This window comes from Aythya fuligula, chromosome 4 (assembly GCF_009819795.1).
Source record: "Aythya fuligula isolate bAytFul2 chromosome 4, bAytFul2.pri, whole genome shotgun sequence".
NCBI classification, from domain to species: domain Eukaryota; kingdom Metazoa; phylum Chordata; class Aves; order Anseriformes; family Anatidae; genus Aythya; species Aythya fuligula.
In genome coordinates, this window is record NC_045562.1 from 35,980,997 (window position 1) to 35,998,148 (window position 17,152).

The 17,152-nt window shown below is 38.8% G+C and overlaps 1 protein-coding gene across 5 annotated transcripts in view; it reads left to right on the top strand.

The window, feature by feature from the left end:
* INPP4B (inositol polyphosphate-4-phosphatase type II B) overlaps positions 1–17,152 on the top strand; it is a 292,595-nt gene that overhangs the window by 115,172 nt on the left and 160,271 nt on the right. The window lies entirely within an intron of this gene.

Below are 17,152 nucleotides of genomic sequence, written 5' to 3' on the forward strand. Positions count from 1 at the left end.
TAGACTTCATGTCAAAAAACACGTATGCAAATAAACATTTGCTTATGTCAGCTCATATGGACATGCCTTTAACTTTAAAAGTATCTTTCAGTTATTGCCACATAATTTATATTTTTTCTGTCACTGGTGAATAGTTGATCAATAAGTAACTTTCAGAAATGGAGCTCACCAGTAATTAAGATAGAATATGGCTTTTCATTAATGCTTGCATACTGTCTGATGCAAGATTACTGCACAGAGTTAGCTCTTTCTACAGGTGTTTGTTCTGGACTTAACTGGTTTTGGTTGCCAGTTACTGTTTTGTTTTTCAAAATAACCAAGTCTCTGAGTCCTGGATCTAACTACACATGGTGTAGGTTCCTGACTTAATGCTGATTGCAGTGTAGCTACTTTGTAGTATGAGCTTACTTAGCTGAAATATTAGGTAATGGTTATAGGATATAAATTATATTATGCATACAGGTGAGCACTTATGAAGTTTCTAAGAGCTTGCATCTCTAAAGGTAGTTGCATTTACTTCATGATAAACTGATAAAGCAGCACAGGAAAACTCAATAAAAAGGAGGGAGTAGGGCAGAAGGCTCAGTTGGTAGTAGAAGTGCTCAGAGCTGAGCTCAGTAATGAATGTGCCATTAATATGGAGAAATACATTGGAGAAAATAAAATCTAAATGGAAAGGTCATTACTGTTTTAATGTCCAGTAGAATTTCTCTGGATGCATTTCAGTATTCTTGAATTTCCCTAATTGGTTAGAGGTGTGGAGACAGCTGAGGATATTACCGTTGTGGGTGTAGTATAATTGTCTAGATAGCTGCCTAGGAAGTCATATCTCTGCACATGTTGTAGTCATAGTCAGGTACTCATTTTAATGAGAGCACCTGTCGAGCATATGCAAAAGCTTTCCCTTTCTTGGGAGGTATGTTAGGGCAGTGAAACTTGATGGACTGTCCTGTTGTTGTGTAATCTCTGTGTACTTTTCAAAGTATAGAATAATGTAAGTCTCAGTTAGGTCCTTTTTCAAAATCTCATTAAATAGCACACAATTCATAGAAAACATAACTGAGGAGATGAAAGGTTAAAAACATAAATTTTCTAGGGCATTTATATTTCCATTTTACCAAGTGGTGTGTTGATACAGGAGCTGTCTACCTCTAAACACAGATAACCTTTTTTTCTTAAAGTCTTCACTGTCTTTTTCATTTTCCCAGGGTAGTATTGTGATGGCATCTTTTGGAAAAGGTCTTGAAGCAGATTTAACTCTGAATACTGAACCTAAATGGTACATCAATGCTGCTCAAAGACCATGACCAAATGTTTTTTTTTTCCAGTTCTGAAACATAATCTGGAGGTTTTTTGGCAGCAGCTGTTCCTAGAAGAGTAATGAGCAAAAATACTAGTTTCATCAACACCATAAGCTTGGAATCAGACTCCTGATTCTAGCAGAATTTCCCATCTAACTCAGCTTTCAGTTTTTCAGTTCAGCAACTAATAGTTTCTTATTAGTCAAATGAAAAAGAAAATCATCATCACATTCTGAGAGCATGTAAAAAGAGAAGTGATCTTTTTTCTATGAATTAAAGTGTCACTGTATGCTCTAGGTTTTTTATTTCCCTATTTTTTTTAAAGGCCATGTGAATCAAATTAGTTTAACAGTCACATGAAGAGCAGGTTTATGCTTTTGCTGTCTTAAAACTTGATTTTTTTTTTTGGTTAAAAGTTAGAATTTATTATGAATTTGGTCTGATCTTATACATTTTTTTTCTACACAATGACCTACTCAGGTGTGTTTTCCTGGTTTTACTGATATAAAACTCTGTATTGGGATTGAGATTCATCCCAATGACAAAATAGATGAAGATGAATTAATTTGCACAGAACAAGTAAATAGCAAAGGTTTCATATGGTTGGAAGGAATCCTCTCTTCTCCTCTGGGAACTGCTTGTTTGGGCTTCAGGCTGTTTTGGGGCTTTTGCACTACAGCATAAGATGCTGAAATGGCATTTTATTCCTAGCAAGTTCTAATTGCTACGATGAACTTGGACATGAGAGACCCTTCCAAAGAGGTACCAATTTCAGGCCTAGTATAATGGGCATGTTTTGAGTGGTTTTGACACTAGGACTTGCCATGTTTTCAAAATAACTCTTCAGAGGTTTTTTCCCCACCTTACACAGGTGAACTTGAGATAAGAGACTTGTGTGATGTTGAGGCAAGAAGTGCAATCAGACAAGTTCCAAGCCTGTGAACACCCTTCACCTTTCATGTCATGCTGTCCTCTCCTTTTCAGCAGTGTTTGGTGATAGAGCAGGATGATGTGCATCGATCAAATAAATAAGCAGCGTCACCCAGAGCTAAGTGATGGTCAGTCACTTAGGGAGGAGAGTAAAATCCATAGTGTTTTCTTGCATTCTGTGGAGCTCATAAGCTTTTTATATGATATGCAGGCATTAAATGAGCATTGCTGAGAAGTGATTTGAGGACGGATTTACCAAGATACCACAACCTCTTTATCCACCTGTCCTCCCACAGTACTTTGTTAGCTTTTGACAAAGCTTTTGGGGTTGTCATAGCCCTTGCCCAAGAACTATATTTTTTTTTATAGGCAGCTTTCTGAAGCTCTGCTCCTTTGTCATTTTAAGCCTCTTTAAAAGTACAGCAGCACTCGTGAATTTTACATGCCTCCTACCCTGTCCAAGAAAAAGGGATATCTTTATCTATGGTGTTGCCAACACTGGCTGGATCTTACCAGTATGACTTGGTAATTTTAGACAGTTTTGATGTAATGAGGTAATCATAATGTCACTGTTGAAGTATTAAAAGAAAAAAGAAGTATTAATGTTTTCCCTTTAAAACACTGCCACCTTTTAGTCTTGTCTGACTCATCTGTTATGAACATATTCAGTCTCATTCCAGTAGAAGGTTGTCCCATTCCACTTGGCAGTGCCAACCTGCATTCTCCATTTCTCTGTTGTATTAGTTCATTCGTTACGTTCTGCCACCCTTCCCTCCCACATAATGTACTGTACCAACGTGGTTTGCTAATGTACAGTGTTCACTACCTTAAAGCATCTTTCAAGAATGTTCTCTATCCTTGAAATTAAAAAAAAATTTAAAAAAAAATCAGAAAATGAAGAGGGGAAAAAACACCAACCAAATAATAATAATTTAAAAAACATACTGTGAAACTGCAAGCCATACTCCTTTCCAAAACTCATATCCTTATTCAGTTTTTCCAGATAATGCTGCATTCCAGTTCTGGAGAATGAGGCCAGTTTTTCAAATCTGTATCTCTAGGCACTGCTGTAATTTCAGAAATCTAGCCTTTTAGCTCTTTGGGGTGGGGACTGTCTTAATTTGCATTGCAGCCAGAGAACAGAGTGCTGTCACAGTCCTTAAAGATTAATCTCAATTACATTGCTGATTATGCAGGAACTCGGAAATTTTCAGTAGTGAAACTTTGGAAACTGTTCAGCTACTGGTCTGTCTGTTCGTCACATGTTGAGAGAATTCAAAAAGTTCTCCCTTATAATATAGGTATTTATATATAGAAATAAATATATATTTTATGTACTGCATAGGGAGAATATAATATATATATTTCTGTGTAGAATATAATTGAAGATATCTATTCCATGTATCGATATATTTCCTGGCTGACAACTCATTATGCTTAGTATAGCATTAGTCATTTTTGCTAACTCTGTCTACTTAGTTTGTGTTAATGAGTAATTCTGTATCGAAGTGGTCATGGATATGCTTCCAACTTGTTGATATCTACTGCTACTTAGTGATACTCGCTAAGCATTTATGACTTCTGTAAATTCAATTTCTGCAGGTTAGAGAGGTTAAATTATATAAAACTTCTTGCTGTGTGGCAGTTATTCACCATGGTGGGTTTAAGTGCGGGGATGTGTACTTGCTCTGCAGTAGGTCAGAGCACACGATGAGCCACTAATGCCAGGTAGATCATACTGATTCAGTGCACTTGGTGTGATGGAGTAGAGCAACTACTAACATCCGAATACGAGTCATAAATAGTGCGAGGATGTTTTGGGGTATTAATGTAAGTAAATCCATGTGCAAACAGTATTCAGGTAGTTTTGTTCTGTGATATTTAAATATCTCCTGTTTCTGGAAGCTTTTGCTTTTCATACTTTTTTTTCCTTGGGCTACCAGGCAAAAGGAGATGACAATCATGTAAATATGAACGTGTACCAATCAGGGTTGTGACTAAGCGAAATATTTGCTTTTAAATCTAATAGAATAAAGATTATACCACAGTGACTCTCACATGTTGTGATATAAATGTATCTAGAGATAAATTTTGAATAGCTATGGCTAATCTATTTAGAGAGGAGTTTGTAGATACCTGAATTTGAAAAGCTATTTAACACTTGAAAGGTTTTTATGGATTTTAACTGTTCTGAGAGACAGGGTTTTATCAACAGAGTGCTCAAGTGATGCAATAGATAATAGGATTAAATTCTGTCAGAAGTGTACAAATTCTGAAATTGTGCCAGAGGTAGAAAATTGTTGAACTTACATGGCCACGGAATGAGGAGGATAAGAGTATGGAGGACCTTTCTTTTTCAGATCTTAAATAAAATTGATAGGTTTCTCAGTAAAATGTTGCTTCTTGATATTAAAAATGGTACATGGGTTAATCTGTGGGTTAACCACTTCTGAACCTTATGTGGGTACTCATGTTGCTCTGCCTGACCTGCTTGTAGCTTCTGAGCTTAAAATACTCAAAGAATCAGAAACCTTTATGATAAATTGTGAAGCTCATGGAAAGATTCTTAGGAAAAGAGTTAGTTATTTAAGAATTTATTGATATAGGTAGGCATTTGATGTGATTCAGTCAAAATTGGTCTTATTAATTTGTCACTTAGGTATTAAAAAAAAAAAAAAAGAAGCTCAGTAGGTACCTTAATTTGTCTCTTAGTATTTTTACAGGCTTAATGCTTGATTTCTGAAGTATTAGGTGTTCTAGTGAATGTGACATAAACTTTTAAATTATTCCAATGTAACTGAAAACTTGTGTTTCCAGGGTATTTTTAAACTACTTCATTACAATGTACGATTAAAGATCATTAAGCTAAAGGGAAGTTATTTTTGGCATATGCTGTTCTTTTTTCCTTAATATTTTTCTCTTCCTGCTTTTCCCCAAAAATACATCACCTACGGCGTGTACTTTCTCCTGTTTGTCTTGCCAATTTATGCCCTCTTTCAAGTTTTTGAACCCCGTTCTCTCAAGTGACTCTTCAGACTTTGTAGCATGACTTCCACATGGGCCACTGAGATCTCGTGCACTGAGCCTTGATTTGGGAGGGGTGTGGGTGTGCATGCACGGGGTCTGTTACACCTTTAGGGTGCCAGACTGATGGAGTAGAGTGAGTGGAAGAGTTGTGTGTGGTTGGGTGGCTGAGCTGGGCAGGGAATGATGACAGCTTACCTAGCAGTTCTCTGCTGTGGAAACAACGTTCCTGGGCAGCATCTTCCCAGCTGAGGCTGGCAGTCAGCCCACTCTCCCGTGGTATGACCAGCCTCTCCGTGAGGTACAGCTCTTAAATGACCTGATGGTGATGTGCCCTCTCTGTTACATAACAAGGGGTAGGTCCAGAACTGGTTGGTTTGTGGTTGCAGGAAACACATCTGAATGCAGAGGGCTATTTAGTTTCTTACTGAGAATAATTTCTTCTGCAGACATTTATACGCAGAGAGCAATGAGCCAACGCAGGATGAGGTGTTCTTTGTTCGTACAGAAAGCTCTGTAAGACTTGCTTACCCACAACAGAGATTTGGATGGCAGTCCTGGCACTGTTGTCTCCTTCAAACATTTCCGAACCTCCTAGGAAGCTGACATTTTAACTGTTCAGGACATATTTTTTTTTTTTTGAACTATGCTGCTGTTGTCAGAGAAGCTTAGAAGGCATAGAGTGCTTGCAGAATATTTTCAGCAACGAATGTTAGTGTATTCTGTAGTTTGCATTATTAAGAATAATCTAGGTATTTTATAAATCCTTTAAAACTACACTTTTCTTACTGATAGAAGGGCTTTTTTGCATCAAACTACAAGATCTGGTAGCTGTAAAATTTTGAACTGTAGTTCTACTTAAAAAATAAATTGTATATACAGCAACGATTGCTTAAGAGCCATTTTTATTGCTTTTTTTTTTTTATGCTTCAGTGGCTGAAATGTTAGCTTTCTCTGCTGATGTCCTATGTCTCTTATGGTTCTGGGAGTTCTGCTGGGTAGTTGCAAGAAATACTGTGTTTTTGAATAATTGGACAGAATTATTGGAATAATTTAGGAAGCAAGAAATAACGTTCATGATTAAGGGAGCTGGAGCATCATATCCCATGAGCTGGGACTTTTCAACCTGGAGAAGAGAGGTCTCGGGGATCTTATCAAGGTGTATAAATAGCTAGACGGAGACAGTGGAGATGAGGCAGCCACATTCTTCTGCCCAGTGAAGAACAAGAGACAACAGATGCAAATTAAAAAAAAAATAATCAGAATTAAAACCAACCAAACAAAACAAAAACACTTCTTGTTTACTGTGAGGTTGACCGAACACAACGTAAAATGCGTAGAGAGGTTTTTGAGTCTCCATCCTTGAAGACAGTCAAAACCTGACTGACTGTGGTCCTGGGCAACCTGCTGTAGCTCACCCTGCATAGACACAGGTGTTGGACTGGAGCTCAAGAGGTCCTTTCTAACCAAAATGTTTCTGGGGTCTCTGTGATAGACGTTTGTCATGTAAGTTGGCAATAGGATTTTGGGTGCCTTTTAGAGCTTTCTGTTAGCTGACTGGTTTGCAATTGACTCTCACAATGTTCTGTACCATCTGGTGATACTAAGGTGTCTGTTGCCTTGATCTAGAAATACTTCAGGATCTCTAACCATCTCTTTTAATTATGTTGAAGTTAAGATTTAAAAATTGTAATCCATCTGAACTCAAGCAGTTTTAAGTTTTAACTCTTAACTCTCTTTTTGTTAGGGGGAACGTGCTAAAGTTGCACCAGGGGAGGTTTAGGTTGGATATTAGGAAGAACATCACCGAAAGGGTTGTGAGGCATTGGAACAGGCTGCCCAGGGAAGTGGGTGAGTCACCATCCCTGGAGGTCTTTAAAAGACGTTTAGATGTAGAGCTTAGGGATATGGTTTAGTGGAGGACTTGTTAGTGTTAGGTCAGAGGTTGGACTTGGTGATCTCAGAGGTCTCTTCCAACCTGGATGATTCTGTGATTGTGATTTTATGGTACATTTAGTATACTTCAGGTAAGGGTATGATACCAGCATGAATTGCTTTGCTTCTTGGGCAAGGAGCAAGTTGGAGCCACAGATAGTTCAGCAAATGTGAAATTAAAGTTCTTTGGTTATGGCCTGGGATACTAGCTGGTAAGTGCTCATTCTAATGTGTTTTTTTTTGTATATTTGCATGTGAAGATTTTTTTTCCCCTGTATGTTTTCACATGGGAGACTTACTAGCGGGAATGCTTCTAAAATGCAAACAGAGCAAAAAATGTTTACTGGATGTATTTACAGCGGTGTTGGCCAGGAGTAAAATTGAAGTGCATGCTTTTTACTTTCAACTGAAACTCTTCCCCCTTTTTCCACTCCTAAAAGAGTTGAGGATGAGTTTGAGTGAAAGAGAAATAAGCTGAGGATGACTGCTTAATGATCAATGCCCTTTCCTGGGTGGGATGGCCCTGAGTTCTGGAGTCTCTTCAGAGGACAGTGGCTGTGTCCTTGACTTGAACTGAGTGACAATTTAATGTTAAATACAGAAAGTGCTGTTCAGATTCTTACCTGGGTCCCCTCTACCGCTGCTGGCAGTAACTCTTCCGTTCTTTCTATTTTTTTTTTTTTTTTTGCTTGCTTGTTTGTTTTTCTAATCAAGGTAGGATGTCTTCAAGAGGAAGATTTGGAGGTCTACTTCTGTGCGCTTTCTCTTGAGTGATAATTGATGAATTTCTGTGGTTTGTAGCTGCTAAAGTAGAGGTATGCAGAATGATAGACCTGGATCCGACCTGCATCTGACTTCTTTCTGGTCCAGTGCTTTCACTCAATTAAAAGGGGAAACTGGTACCATTTCTCCTTCAGCCTTCCTGCTGGGTGTGTTGTGAAAGAAATCAGCAGTGATGTTTTCTTGGAGCGTGGACTAGCAGCTGTGCCCTGCCACTACCTGCCAGCCTGAGACTGTCAAGATCGGTGTGGGGTTCGCAAATTCTGACAGGGCCTGAGATGGGCTCAGAGATGCTCAGCACTGTGAATGCATCTGGGACATGCCCAGAAGTTGACCTGCAGGCACGTAGGGACCTCTTGCAGTCGAAAGCTTAAATATCTGGAGACTTTGAATGTCTGTGGAGTTAGGCAGCAGGTGTGTGAAAGCTTAGAGTACTCTGTTGAAAACCCACTTGTGGCCGTCTGGCTTTTTGTGAGTTTTCTCTTGACTTCTTGCTGTTGCTTTTTGCGGTTGGCGTTTTCTAATCTTTAGCCCAGTCTGCAAAACACTTCGTGAAGAGTTCTCTGGAGATGGCCTCCTATCTCTTTCCTCATGTGTCTTTCTGTTTGAAGATAGTCACCTTATAATTCCAAAAGGGTTTAGATAATTAAGGAGACAAATAGCAAGGAAATCATTTCCAGATTACAGTAGTTGTGCAGTTCGTGCCTCTTGTTGTGCAGAATGGTAATAACTAAACGGCCATGAAACGATTGGGTTTTGCTAGGCCAATAATTATTAACAGAACCTTTTAAAAATTACTCAAAGCACGATAGCTCTTCTATGGTTCTTAATGGTACTGCACCGTGTTAACTGAACATTTGTCTTTCAAATGGCAGTTGTTAAATACATCTCTAAATATGCCTATAGAAATAATTGCGATAATACTTTCATGTTATAAAACATCTCCCAGTGGACTTTTTTTTAATCCTCATATGTGGGAACAGAAGTTCTATAAAAAGAAAAACATCTAATTAATTGAAGACTGAAGTCATCCTCCCCTTTTGAACACATTAGTTATAGATGTACTTATTTTTGGAAGTTTTGAAATGCATGTCCTACGGTGAGATTTGACTTGAAAACCAAGTTCCCCTGTGGGCCATGGTAGAATGGGAGCTATATTCGAAGCGCTGCAAAACCCCACGTGATGCTGGATGCAGCATGGCTGCTGTGGCTGTAACAAGCACACCAGGCTATCTGAGGTGCTTGGTAGGGGTTCAAAACAAACAAAATACTTGAAAAAATGTTTTTCTTTATGGTTTTGCTCACATCCTCTGATAATAAAGTTTCTAGTACTGCTATGGACACTTAAATTTTTGTGATTAGCCATGTTTTAAGTGTGGTTCTTCACAGATGATGATGATCTCAGAAGAACTTGGTCTTAACGTTGTTTGAACACTAGAATTCTTAATGCCTGGTAAGGTGGAGATTGCTGGCTGTAGAGACTGTGAATGAATTGCTTTCAAAACTAAAATGGGCTAGCAGTCTTCTTAACTTCGAGACGAGTGTGCTCCCATTGTGGTGAAGAGCAGCAATACCTACTTCATTCTGGATTAAAATCTCAGATCCTCAGGAGATAGAGACAAATGAAGATTTTTTTAAACTCTTAACTAATATTTCTTAATACATTTATTATGTAACATTATTATTTGAAGAAGAAATGAATATGATATTCACTCACAGTTTCTTGTGGGCTGAAGGGCTATGGCTGCGTGGTTGGTTACCAGATAATTCACGAGAGCTGGCTTCAGGAAAGTTTATGCGAAAGAGGCATCCTTTATGGTAGCTGCTAAAAATACACTATTGCTTAGGGGTACTCAAGTCAATGTCAACATCATCTACCTTGGGTGATCACAACAGTATAGTTGTGGGATCCGAAAGTCTTGCACAGGCTGTACAATGTCCTTAGGAAGCAGGGTGGATCAGTCCCTGCTGAGGTCTGGTTTCCTTTAGTTTGATTTCTATTTAGAATCGTGTGTGTCTCATTTAATTAAAGCTCCTTTGAGCGGTTGTGTGCTGTACTGTAGTGAAGAAGCTCACTAAAAGACTTCATGTTATGTTCCAAGTACTTTCTGAAGCTTGTTGTCTGCCATAGTTGCTGGACTCTGTGTTGCTTGATTGCAGTGCTTTATTTTGGAAGGGAAGCTTCTTTATTTACCAAGCCTTGAACATGCATCGTAAGGATGCACGTGAAGACATGGATTTAGAGTAAGGATAAAGAACAGCTGCATTCTATTTACATAATAGGGGAAAAGATTCTGTCTACAGCATTGTACAGTAATACCATGCACTGAGGATCAAAACCACAAGTTTCATTTGACAACTGGTATAGCACTGTATTAATGTTTATGTTAAAGTAAGCCATGTATGCTGCTGTAATAAAAAGAGATGGGGCTGACTGAAAACTTCCCGTGAAGGAGATTTGGCTATTTGTTTCTTTCGTATTCTGGTAATGTTGCTGATATATTTTTGTGAATTTATAAATTTCTGCAAAGATGGAGAAAGTTAAAAATGAGCAGAACCTATTTTATTTATAAAATCTGGGAGAAGTTGTTGCAGGTTACAGACACTTGCTGTGAGCTTACAGTATAAAGAAATTCATAGTTAAAAGAAAAAAGGAAGTCTATTATTTGCTGTTCTCCTAATGCTTCAGCTGGTGCTTAAACTTGTAATCATTATTTTTAGGATTGTGGGAAATCTGGAATTACAGCAAGTTTATTTTTTTAAAAACTTAATTAGATACTTGATATGACAATATTGGGAAAAGGTGAAAGGGGAAGTGGTATTTAACTCTGTTTCCCAGACATTTAAACATTTCTGTGGCATTCTAAAATGCCAACAATGCCAAAATAAATTTCAGCCTTAGAATAGCAGCGTATTCTTATCAAAACAGATTCTGATATGAAATATACTTTGGAATGTAGTTATGCATAACAATTTTCTTGTCTTGAAGCATTTTTTTTTCACTTTCCTCATTACTATCACCAGAGAACTGAAGTCCCCTTCAGGGCAGAGCAAAAACACTGTTAACAGGCAGTGCCACAGTCAGAATAGCTTTGGACAGAAGGTATAGATGGTAACTAAAAGCCTAAAATATGAGCAAAAGCTCTGCTTTGCTGGCTGTAGACTACTACAGCATTTGAGAACTGTACTGTTATATGCACAGTGTGCTTAATAAGGAAATGTAATATTTTTTGAAACAATTATGCTTTTATAACTGAATATGGCACTGTATAAAAAAGGTACTCTAGAGTTTCCAAAGGTAAAGGTGATAAAAAAAAAAATACAAATCCAGAGCAGTTTGTTCTCTGCTTCATGACTTAAGAAACCAGCTGGTCTGAGCAAAGCTAGAAAATGACTTCCGTGACCTTGCCAGTGTGTAGATGAGTCTAGAACACAAAGGTAGCTGAAGTGTGGAGGTGTGTGATTGCTAGCAATGAATGTGTTGGAGCAGATCATCTAACAAGTTAGTAATGGATTAACTGCACGACCTAAACGTAAGTCGCACAGAATGGGTGGTTAACTCAAGTAGTCACGCACTCCCTTCTTCAGTGACAATACAACGCCTGTGAGCTGTACGTTGATCCAGTCAGCCAGTTTCCTGAGTTTCTTGCATCTATCATAATTATGCTCTATAAATAACTGGAGTTGTCTAGGCTGAATGGTAAGGAAGCAGTATGAAAAAGGCCTGCTCTAACACATCACAAGAATTGAAACCCACGCTCAGGAAATGACTATTATTGCTGCCGGTATCATCCATGCGAAGTTATGGTCTAAGCCTTGGCATTTATTTTAGCTTTTTGGAGAAAGTAGGATACAGTTTATAAGTTCCATACTTGATGCTCTATTCTACCGTGAAACTTAGAGTAAAACACAAAATACAAACTGACATTTCTCTAGTACTGCAAAACCCAGAGTGGGCAGAACTTGTCCTGAAATTCAACACTTGAGATATTCAGTGATAATTCCAACCAGTCTTATCATTTCCTATGCAAATGGTTTGAGTACAGCTTGCATCTTGACTGCTGGGCATGATCACATCTCCCATCAGCATACAGTGCTTTCTCCCAGCAGCCCTTGTTTCTATCTTATTTCAATGATTCCTGAATAGTTGTATTCAATAAGCTGCAAATAAGGTGGGAAATGATTGATGTTTTTCTACATAGCATAGTGAAATATTACTTACAGTCAGTATTGCTAATATTGTTTTGATTTTTTTTAAACCTGTATTTGTAGAAATTCCATAGGTATCTTTGTTTCGTCTAATACAACTTTCTCATCATCTTTTTTCCTTGGACTGTTGGTAGAAATTTTCTTCCCACTGTTAATTACAAGCATCCCTGAAGGATACTTAACTGTATTATGTATGTGCATTTCCTTGTGATGCAGCTAGGTTACTTCAGGAACCAGCTGTACATTGCAGAGAACAGATAGGTGTTCTGTTTTCATACAAGGCTCTCATTCCCAGAGACAGGAAATGTGATCTTAAAGCTTTTTTAAGTAAAAATCAATGGAGCTTTACTTGGATGTCCTTTCTTAATACTCAGGGTTATGCTGTGAATTTCACTGGGAGTCCACGTGGCAAATTGCTGTGGGATTGACCTCTTTGTAGTGTAGGCATCTGTCCTTTCTACTTCCTAGGCAGAGGTGTTCTTACCCACCAGTAAACTGAAGCATTGTTGCTGACACATAAATGGGATATCCAGTTAGTAGTATTCGTGATTTAAAAACAGAAACTAATTGTGGGACACTAGCTGGTGGCCATTAACACCATCCTGAGTTACTAGCAGTCCTCAAACACTGCCTCAGTTGCTTTCTGGCATGTTTTGAGGTACAGATGACGCATTTCTCTCTGGTTCTTTTCCCTCTTGCAGTTATCTTTACAATCCTAAATCAAATATGGCCATTTTTTTTCCCTGTAGATTCAGAAATTGGATTATTCTGGGATTATTCTGAAGCCTTTGTGTGCCTGGCTGGAGGTATCTTCTCAGCAAGCTTGGTTAGCAGTGTGTGTTCAGTGGAGGCAGGAGCAGTGGCTTTGCACACATTCTCCTCTTATACCACCCCTGGGGTGGAGGAAAATAAAATGTGCACTTCAGAGTTACACGTTGCACAAGTCTGATTGTGCAGTGCTCTTAGTTAATGTATCCTTTTGCCCACTAAGGAATTGCTACACCTCAGTTAATTTGTCTATAAAGACAGATTGTACATTACTATTTATAAACTAAGTTGCTTTGGGATAGTAATGAGGCTATAATGCCAATGAAATGGAAAAAAAAAATTGAACATGATGTTCACATATATATGTCTGTGTGAGACACAGGCTTCTCCCATGCCACTTATCTTCAGATCCTGCTGATCTTCTGTTCCAAGTGCATACAAAATAGCGTGCTGTGGAGAAAGCAGGGATAGTGGTTAATTCCTCTCCCTTGGCATGTGTCTGGGTTTGGAAAATGGGAAGGAATGAAGTCATGGGAAATGGGGTTGTTTCTGCCACTGGTTAGAGAAAAAGCTACCTCACTAATTACAATGTTGGCTAACACACGGACCCTGTGAATCCCTAGATTGTTAAGACATTCACCAATGTGTTGTTATTTCCCCTACTGTCCAACATGTACAAACATTGCAAAGTTTTAGTCTAGTCCTTGGCTTCTCTCCCAAACAACTCTGAGCAGAGGATGTCTGTCTTTCTCTCTGCCCACGTAGCTTGTTCCAGCTGCTGGAGCTTTTTCAGTTCTGGGAGAAGCTGCATCTGCACCTGTCTCTGCCAGATTCATTTCTTCTGGCTGCAGTGGACTTGCTGCTTGGAGCCATGTTGAACACCTGGTCAGAATCATTGTAGTTTCAGGGAAGGTAGCTGAAGAATTTCCACACTGCTTCTCCTTTAGTGCCCCCGTTCTCCTTTAGTGTATATTTTTTAGACTTTCTCCCTGTTCTCTGTTCTATACCACTAATGTTTTCAGAAAATTCCCCCTCTACCATGTCTCTGTTACTGAAAACATGAAGCTAGGTTCTGCTGCTTGCAGCATGGCTTGGTTCTGGCCAAGCAGTAACCAGTCATTGCCTTGTGTTGTCTTTACATGCATTGTGCACCCAGGTGGAGAAGATGAAGAACGCAGCCAGCAGCATGCAGTGTGTGAGGGATGGATATCAGGGAAATACTGCATGGGGCAGAACTCAGAAAGCAAACATCTTCTTACCCAGCTTGTGTTTACTGCACACACAGCTTGTATGCGTGGTAGCAGAGCGTGCGTGACAATGTATAGGCATGACTGGTAGCAAAGGAGCACTTGTTTACTGGTATTTGTGAATAATTTCATAGCCTTAATCATAGAACAGCTACAGCAATGAAAATGAAACTAATTAATATTCACTTTGCTTTTATTCTTTAGAAATAAGTGCTGAATGATACCAGTGTTTAAATATTTTATGATTTAAGGTGTTTCAAATGGTAAGACAGTTTTATACATAGACCATAATATTTTGGACAATACATAAACATATATTTGAAAACATATTCCAGAATGCTGTTTCCATTCAGCCTGTCATCTTGTTCCACACGTAGTGATTCCCTTGCTGTGTTTTTCCTTCTTTTTCCTTGTTTGTTACACAGAGGAATGGTTTCTTCTTGCTATCTTAACTTGTGCTTTGTTGATACGAAAACATAAATTATTCCTAATGCAGTTCTTCCTTAAACATTCATTGTACACTGGTAGGCTCAGCCGAGATGGGATCACCAGGGGAATGGATGACTCAGGCTTTTGCACACTGAGTCAACAGTCACAATGAGTAGATTCATATAACTTTGGCATGTAAGTACAAGCTGTCACTTCAGTTCCCTGAGTTTTGTTGATGAGTTTTTCCAGAATTAATTCAAGCATAGTGAGGTATTGAGAAGTAGTGTGACCGAAGTATGGTCAGCGTGAATGTAGGTTATGGTGTGAAGTATATTAACATTAGGTTACCTGCTTTCACTGTGTTAAGAAAACAGCCTTGCTCTGCATTTTGTGTTTGTATTTTCATCAGTTTCTTTTGAATAACTTGTTGGTCATGTTCAACAGATCTATTTAAATTCAGAGCGTCCAGTTTGTGTTATCTTGCATAGCCATGTAATGTTAAACCTGTCCAAAGAGTGTTGCCTGTTTCTTTGGGAAGACTTCAGATTGTCAGAGGTGCTGCCTGTAAAATAGTTCAAGGGGCAATAATTCCAAGTGGGTCTGTGGAACTGGACAGGATGTGAGTAAGATAAAACAAACTTCTCCTATCAGCTAAAAAGAAGCCCTTACGTTTTGTTAAACATGTCATTCAGGGCATTTTTAAGGGAAGTGATGTGCTGGAGTGCCCAAACTGACACATTCTGTGTCACTCCAAATCTTCTATTCTCTGCCAGTGACAACCTTATTGAGTGTCTTCTCTGACTGAAGGGTGGCTGTGAGCAGCAGTAGCCCCATGTCATAGTAGGCACAAATAACTGTCAGCACAGTAGATGAGTGTTTCATTTTATTTCATCTATCTTTCTGCCCAGAGACTTGTGGTACTTTGTGCTGATCCTCCCAACTGGAGGTATGCAGATGAATTATTTTCACATCAACTCTATCCAGTAAAATTCCAGATCATGTTGCTAGGCTGCCTGTTTACGAGGAAATGATTTACTGACTGGTTTCCTTACAGTCATAGAAATGAATGGTCTCCTGTGCTCAGATACCATCAAGATGGTGACCACTTGGTACAGTCTTCTTCCTATCTTTTAAAGTTTTTTCAATTGCATAAAAGCCTGTATGAATAGGCTGATAGAAAACTTAGTCCTATTTGGTTCATGTTTTTGAGATATTCCATAGGTAAATCAAGCTTCCATTTATTGAGGGATTTACCTTTGTTCACCGTGCACTAGTACTTCTTATAAAACTTCAGCTGTAGGGTTCTTGCTACAGCCTCTGTATTTTATTTTTTTTCCCCACAAAGTTTGTCTTTTTTTGTGTTTACCTTCTTATATATTCCTGTCATCTTTGGAGGTCCACTGAAATGTGAGCTTGCTAGCCTTCCTTTGTGATGGCTGTGAAAAATTTGACTGAATGTCTGTTAGTGTTCCAGGTTCTGGTAGGGAACATCAGCTTTCTTGTTGTTCCTTTGAAACAGCATGTCCTAAAGTGCTGCCTTCTGAAAGCAGGAATACAGAGTGGACCAGCCATTTAAGGGTTGGATGGCGGTGTAAGGATTTGGGGTGTCAGTGGCTGTCAGTGGAAGTTGAAGTTCTGATGATTTCGTACCAATTCATTATGCCAGGTGTGGTTGCTGGCAGACTGTTACTTCAGGGTCTTGCGATGAGCTTTAGAAAGGCTGTAGCTCAAAGTGGCAGGTGTCTGCCCGACCTTTTGTGCTTTAAGTGCTTTTTAGTAAATATACTGAAATAATTCTGCTGGGCCTGTCAGATGTTACTGATATTTAGAGTGATTTCAATAGTATGGTGAGCCTTAGAGATAAAGAATCGCTGGCAACTTGCTATTCAAGTCTGGTGCTACTTCATGAAGACTCCATCGTGCACAAACCTTTATTGTTACCCTATTTTTTTTTTTACCACCAAATGATGAAGGTCAGCTTGAGACTTGACAAGTATCATTGGAAATTTGTGCTAAAGCAGAAACTTAAAGATATTCCATGAAAGTTGGATTTAACTGTTTTCTTGTTCTCTTTTAAACCATTATGGAAGAGTAGGGGAAAAAAAACACAATACCTTTGGGCAGGTTTTTTTATGTAATACTCAATCAGCAGGTGCAAACCCAAAGGGGGAAAAAATATAAACCAAGCTGAGTTGGCCTTTTGTGTGCATCAGAGCTTTCCTTGCCTTCTCATCAGACCAGGTTTGCTTACTGTGAGGATAATCTGCCTCACCTTTAGAAAGTTAAAGGTCAGCTGCACTTGAGGAAGCCCCTGGTTGGCAGTGACTGTTAGAAAATGTCCCTAGCTCTTTCTTGACAATTAGCCTCTCTGAAACCATAGGCTTTTCTTTTCTTCCCCCAGGATTCTAGGATCCCAGAGTAGTTCTATGCAATACAGAAAACGCTGGATAAATCTTATTGCAGTACTCACTGTTGTGTGTTCATTACGGAATATAAGGTGCATGGGTTTTGTTTTTGAGCCAATGCCCT